The sequence below is a fragment of the Nanorana parkeri genome, unplaced genomic scaffold (assembly GCF_000935625.1).
Source record: "Nanorana parkeri isolate BGI_ZX_2015 unplaced genomic scaffold, ASM93562v1 scaffold2279, whole genome shotgun sequence".
NCBI classification, from domain to species: domain Eukaryota; kingdom Metazoa; phylum Chordata; class Amphibia; order Anura; family Dicroglossidae; genus Nanorana; species Nanorana parkeri.
In genome coordinates this window covers 106,215-113,639 of record NW_017308547.1, presented here as the reverse complement: position 1 = coordinate 113,639, position 7,425 = coordinate 106,215, and the positions used below count along the sequence as shown (strand labels likewise).

The 7,425-nt window shown below is 54.3% G+C and overlaps 1 protein-coding gene across 1 annotated transcript in view; it reads right to left on the bottom strand.

Annotated features, from left to right (window-relative positions):
- The window catches only part of CEP112 (centrosomal protein 112), a gene marked incomplete at its 3' end in the record, with an annotated part of 145,596 nt that overhangs the window by 66,993 nt on the left and 71,178 nt on the right, over positions 1-7,425 (bottom strand). The window lies entirely within an intron of this gene.

The window sequence follows — 7,425 nt, the reverse complement described above, 5'->3', positions numbered from 1 at the left end:
ACTATGGCTTCTGCTCTCCGAACTATAGACGGAAAGCTTTGCTAGACAGGTTTTTCCTTCCTAGTGCTTCGTGTAATGCTGCTACAGTGACACATCTCAGTGCTGCTGATCTCCTGCAGCCTCTTTTCAAGGACTTACTGTCTACATGTATTCCAGCAATGACTGCATGACAATCCACAGGGAGGGTTTCCTGATAGTGATAACAGTGGAGCATGTCTGTGTAATGTGTGCTGACACGACCACTTGTAGTCTCCATCGTGGACCTGTGTGAACGCAGGAGGACAATTGCAATACAGGGACAGAGCGTTGTCACCCTACAACAGGATACAGGAAGTGGCTGAACAATGGGCTTCATGGCAGGATCGCCGGGGATTATTGAAAGCGGCAGATTTACATAGTTACATAGTATTTGAGGTTGAATAAAGACACAAGTCCATCAAGTCCAACCTATTGCGTGTATGTGTGTGATTTTGCAGGTGTTGCGTGTGTATGAGTCCATGTGTGATTTAAATAGACTTTTGAAATGCCATTAACATGTGAACACTCCTGTGAGATTTGAGTGATTAGGTTTACATCTACTTCAATAATAAACAAGCACAATGTCTGGTAAAGAAATCATCACAAACATTCGGGGGAACCAACACAAATTCTCTGCCTGTAAAGCAAATGAAGCATCAGGGCAATGGAAGCCTGGGAATGATAACCAATACGTTGTTCAGGAACTAGAAGTCCCAGCAAACCTGTGTCTGCCCATATATCAATATAAAGCCAGGTATAAGGACTGGAGGTATGATTGTGGCACCAGTGAATCTGATTCACTGATGTGAATATTGAGTACAGTGCCTTGTTTTCAGTTCTCTTTTGTATCCCCATACATATATGGCCTCTATGTCCCATGGCATGCTGGTATATGGAGGTAACACAGTGACTGAGGAGAGGCTGAGGAAGGTATTGAGGCTCATCAGTGCAGGAGAGGTTATCTGCTGGATATGGTACACATACTACACCATTAATGCCGGGGAGTGAAGCCAGAACTATCCAAGTCGCGCCTCCATAAACACGACGTGATAACTCTGCTGAATGGTATTTTCTTAACAATAAACCGTCTCAGCGGAAATCTCATAAAACGAAGAATGAACAACTTACCCATCTGTTCCTAATATCAATTATTTACCCAGATCCTCCTCACACAACTACACCGGGAGGGGGGCAATTACTGGCACACCACATTTCACGATGATGACAAAATAAAAACAAAATGCTTTGCTGATTAACGCATCGCATTCACCAACACCGCCGGCCAGGCGGGGAAACACGACATTCCAACCAAACACATTGCTCCGTTCTTCGGGAAGGCAGAAGGAACATTTGTATTCCTTTACATAGGTCACCTTCATGTCCCATTCCCCAAACAGTCTTAGTTATTAAGAAGGCGCAAAATGTCCTAAGTCTGTGGACACCTGACCATCATACCTATATGAGCATATTGGTCATCCCATAAGTTGTGCCCCCACATGGCCATTATTATGGAGTTGGCCTCCTTCCCATGGGTATTAATATGGAGTCCCACTGTGTCCCCCCTTGTGGTCAATAAAAATAAGTTGGCCTCCCCCCCATGGCCATTAATATGTAGTTGGCCTCCCCCCATGTAGTTGGCGTCCCCCCATGGCCATTAATATGTAGTTGGCCTCCCCCCATGGCCATTAATATGTAGTTGGCGTCACCCCCATGGCCATTAATATGTAGTTGGCCTCCCCCCATGGCCATTAATATGGAGTTGCTCTCTTTGTGGCTATGACAACCTCCACTCTACTAGGAAGTCTTTCCACAAGATTTAGGAAGGTGTCTGGGGGAATGTGTCCCAATTGTGAGGTCAGGTACTGATGTTGGATGAGAAGACCTGGCTCACAATCAGCGTTCCAATTCATCCCAAAGGTGTTCAGTAACGTTGAGGTCAGGGCTCATTGTTCACAGGATAACTCGTGTGATATGGCCCTAAGAAGTTGCACTGCACAGAATCATGTCCAAAGGAGTGCAGTCTCTTCCAGAAGCACTGGGAAAAGCCCGCTAAATCTAGCTGCCATGGGGGGTAAGGTAGACCAAGTGAATGGAACCCGGGGCTTCCCCCAGAAACAAAATGAAATGCATTGTGCCTAAAGCACTGGAGCTATATGCAAAGAAAGCAAGGTCACCAGCCTGACTGTACCCATGAGCAAGGGTGAGGGAATTTTAAGACTGGCTGAACAGAATTGTAGATCATTTTGCAGTCTAAGCAGTCCCTGTATATGTATTTGATCCGTTCAGTTTGAATTGCTCTGAATGTATTGCTCTTTCTTGTGTGCGGAGTCTATGAACGGATACGACGATGTGAAGTGACCTCAGCTGTATCACCCAAGGCGCGCCATGGACACCATCATCAGCTCCCTGATTGCTTTTCCGTACTGCATGACACTGCTTGTTACTGGTCACTGAATCCAGATCTGTCCGGGAGTCAGAAGATGTCACACAACAGACTGAAGCGCAGTGATGGGATCATCGGCCTCTCATGGGGAATGTGTGTGTGTGTTACGATGATCACATCTTTGATGTTCCAGCCACAAGCAGACGTTTGTTCTCTATCGGTCATGCATGAACTATCTGCCCACCTGCCCTTCCAGTAATACACATATCTATTGTCCGGACCCCCGGGGACCCAGCTGCTACGAGCTGCTCCACCACTGTCCTGAGCCATGGATCTCACTACACACCCATACACCCTGCAATACTTCCCATAGACAGACTACATTACACCAGCAAGATGGGAGATATTAGCAGAGGACAAATAAAACTCGTGCACAGAAGCACACGACCAGGTTGCAGAATATTGGCAATAAGGCAAAGGCCATTTCCACTGATGACCTCTACATAAGTATTATCAATGGAAAAATATATGAATAGAGAAGTACTATAAATTGAGAAGTGTTATTATGGAAACGAGAGCGGTCCGGGCGATGGAAGGCGAGGAAACGGGGGAATGAGAGCGGTCCAGGCGATGGAAGGTGAGGAAACGGGGAAATTAGAGTGGTCCGGGCGATGGAAGGCGAGGAAACGGGGGAATGAGAGCGGTCCAGGCGATGGAAGGTGAGGAAACGGGGAAATTAGAGTGGTCCGGGCGATGGAAGGCGAGGAAACGGGGGAATGAGAGCGGTCCGGGCGATGGAAGGCGAGGAAACGGGGGAATGAGAGCGGTCCGGGCGATGGAAGGCGAGGAAACGGGGGAATGAGAGCGGTCCGGGCGATGGAAGGCGAGGAAACGCAGGAATGAGAGCGGTCCAGGCGATGGAAGGCGAGGAAACGGGGAGATGAGAGCGGTCCGGGCGATGGAAGGCAAGGAAACGCAGGAATGAGAGCGGTCCAGGCGATGGAAGGTAAGGAAACGGGGGAATGAGAGCGGTCCGGGCGATGGAAAGCGAGGAAACGGGGGAATGAGAGCGGTCCAGGCGATGGAAGGTAAGGAAACGGGGAAATTAGAGCGGTCCGAGCGATGGAAGGCGAGGAAACGCAAGAATGAGAGCGGTCCAGGCGATGGAAGGCGAGGAGACGGGGGAATGAGAGCGGTCCGGGCGATGGAAGGCGCGGAAACGCAGGAATGAGAGCGGTCCGGGCGATGGAAGGCGCGGAAACGCAGGAATGAGAGCGGTCCGGGCGATGGAAGGCGCGGAAACGCAGGAATGAGAGCGGTCCGGGCGATGGAAGGCGCGGAAACGCAGGAATGAGAGCGGTCCGGGCGATGGAAGGCGCGGAAACGCAGGAATGAGAGCGGTCCGGGCGATGGAAGGCGCGGAAACGCAGGAATGAGAGCGGTCCGGGCGATGGAAGGCGCGGAAACGCAGGAATGAGAGCGGTCCGGGCGATGGAAGGCGCGGAAACGCAGGAATGAGAGCGGTCCGGGCGATGGAAGGCGCGGAAACGCAGGAATGAGAGCGGTCCGGGCGATGGAAGGCGCGGAAACGCAGGAATGAGAGCGGTCCGGGCGATGGAAGGCGCGGAAACGCAGGAATGAGAGCGGTCCGGGCGATGGAAGGCGCGGAAACGCAGGAATGAGAGCGGTCCGGGCGATGGAAGGCGCGGAAACGCAGGAATGAGAGCGGTCCGGGCGATGGAAGGCGCGGAAACGCAGGAATGAGAGCGGTCCGGGCGATGGAAGGCGCGGAAACGCAGGAATGAGAGCGGTCCGGGCGATGGAAGGCGCGGAAACGCAGGAATGAGAGCGGTCCGGGCGATGGAAGGCGCGGAAACGCAGGAATGAGAGCGGTCCGGGCGATGGAAGGCGCGGAAACGCAGGAATGAGAGCGGTCCGGGCGATGGAAGGCGCGGAAACGCAGGAATGAGAGCGGTCCGGGCGATGGAAGGCGCGGAAACGCAGGAATGAGAGCGGTCCGGGCGATGGAAGGCGCGGAAACGCAGGAATGAGAGCGGTCCGGGCGATGGAAGGCGCGGAAACGCAGGAATGAGAGCGGTCCGGGCGATGGAAGGCGCGGAAACGCAGGAATGAGAGCGGTCCGGGCGATGGAAGGCGCGGAAACGCAGGAATGAGAGCGGTCCGGGCGATGGAAGGCGCGGAAACGCAGGAATGAGAGCGGTCCGGGCGATGGAAGGCGCGGAAACGCAGGAATGAGAGCGGTCCGGGCGATGGAAGGCGCGGAAACGCAGGAATGAGAGCGGTCCGGGCGATGGAAGGCGCGGAAACGCAGGAATGAGAGCGGTCCGGGCGATGGAAGGCGCGGAAACGCAGGAATGAGAGCGGTCCGGGCGATGGAAGGCGCGGAAACGCAGGAATGAGAGCGGTCCGGGCGATGGAAGGCGCGGAAACGCAGGAATGAGAGCGGTCCGGGCGATGGAAAGCGAGGAAACGAGAGCGGTCCAGGCGATGGAAGGCGAGGAGACGGGGGAATGAGAGCGGTCCGGGCGATGGAAAGCGAGGAAACGAGAGCGGTCCAGGCGATGGAAGGCGAGGAGACGGGGGAATGAGAGCGGTCCGGGCGATGGAAGGCGAGGAACCGCAGGAATGAGAGCGGTCCAGGCGATGGAAGGTAAGGAAACGGGGGAATAGGAGAGCGGTCCGGGCGATGGAAGCGAGGAAACGCAGGAATGAGAGAGCGGTCCGGACGATGGAAGGCGAGGAACCGCAGGAATGAGAGCGGTCCAGGCGATGGAAGGTAAGGAAACGGGGGAATAGGAGAGCGGTCCGGGCGATGGAAGCGAGGAAACGCAGGAATGAGAGAGCGGTCCGGACGATGGAAGGCGAGGAACCGCAGGAATGAGAGCGGTCCAGGCGATGGAAGGTAAGGAAACGGGGGAATAGGAGAGCGGTCCGGGCGATGGAAGCGAGGAAACGCAGGAATGAGAGAGCGGTCCGGACGATGGAAGGCGAGGAACCGCAGGAATGAGAGCGGTCCAGGCGATGGAAGGTAAGGAAACGGGGGAATAGGAGAGCGGTCCGGGCGATGGAAGCGAGGAAACGCAGGAATGAGAGAGCGGTCCGGACGATGGAAGGCGAGGAACCGCAGGAATGAGAGCGGTCCAGGCGATGGAAGGTAAGGAAACGGGGGAATAGGAGAGCGGTCCGGGCGATGGAAGCGAGGAAACGCAGGAATGAGAGAGCGGTCCGGACGATGGAAGGCGAGGAACCGCAGGAATGAGAGCGGTCCAGGCGATGGAAGGTAAGGAAACGGGGGAATAGGAGAGCGGTCCGGGCGATGGAAGCGAGGAAACGCAGGAATGAGAGAGCGGTCCGGACGATGGAAGGCGAGGAACCGCAGGAATGAGAGCGGTCCAGGCGATGGAAGGTAAGGAAACGGGGGAATAGGAGAGCGGTCCGGGCGATGGAAGCGAGGAAACGCAGGAATGAGAGAGCGGTCCGGACGATGGAAGGCGAGGAACCGCAGGAATGAGAGCGGTCCAGGCGATGGAAGGTAAGGAAACGGGGGAATAGGAGAGCGGTCCGGGCGATGGAAGCGAGGAAACGCAGGAATGAGAGAGCGGTCCGGACGATGGAAGGCGAGGAACCGCAGGAATGAGAGCGGTCCAGGCGATGGAAGGTAAGGAAACGGGGGAATAGGAGAGCGGTCCGGGCGATGGAAGCGAGGAAACGCAGGAATGAGAGAGCGGTCCGGACGATGGAAGGCGAGGAACCGCAGGAATGAGAGCGGTCCAGGCGATGGAAGGTAAGGAAACGGGGGAATAGGAGAGCGGTCCGGGCGATGGAAGCGAGGAAACGCAGGAATGAGAGAGCGGTCCGGACGATGGAAGGCGAGGAACCGCAGGAATGAGAGCGGTCCAGGCGATGGAAGGTAAGGAAACGGGGGAATAGGAGAGCGGTCCGGGCGATGGAAGCGAGGAAACGCAGGAATGAGAGAGCGGTCCGGACGATGGAAGGCGAGGAACCGCAGGAATGAGAGCGGTCCAGGCGATGGAAGGTAAGGAAACGGGGGAATAGGAGAGCGGTCCGGGCGATGGAAGCGAGGAAACGCAGGAATGAGAGAGCGGTCCGGACGATGGAAGGCGAGGAACCGCAGGAATGAGAGCGGTCCAGGCGATGGAAGGTAAGGAAACGGGGGAATAGGAGAGCGGTCCGGGCGATGGAAGCGAGGAAACGCAGGAATGAGAGAGCGGTCCGGACGATGGAAGGCGAGGAACCGCAGGAATGAGAGCGGTCCAGGCGATGGAAGGTAAGGAAACGGGGGAATAGGAGAGCGGTCCGGGCGATGGAAGCGAGGAAACGCAGGAATGAGAGAGCGGTCCGGACGATGGAAGGCGAGGAACCGCAGGAATGAGAGCGGTCCAGGCGATGGAAGGTAAGGAAACGGGGGAATAGGAGAGCGGTCCGGGCGATGGAAGCGAGGAAACGCAGGAATGAGAGAGCGGTCCGGACGATGGAAGGCGAGGAGACGGGGGAATGAGAGCGGTCCGGGCGATGGAAGGCGAGGAAACAGGGAAATGAGAGAGCGGTCCGGGAAACTTTTACTGGACTTGTCTGTCAAAGATTTAAAAAAAGAGAAGATGTAAAGGTCCCTTTCACCATACAGGGGACTGCCAATCATCTACAGCCCGCCACAGACACTACAGGGCGGTCAGATAAGAGGTGCAGGCACCGGGTCTGTAGTCGGGTCCCTAAACATGACATCGCAGAGGACAACTTCTGGAAACTCACCGGTATCTCCAGCTTCAAACTCAAAGGAGCGGTAATCTGTGTGAAATGACTTCACACTAATAATAACATTAATAATAACAACAACAACAATAACAACAACAACAATAATAACATTAATAATAATAACAAACAATAATAATAACAATAATAATAATAATAACATTAATAATAATAACAAACAATAATAATAATAACAATAATAATAACATTTATAATAATAATAATAATAACAA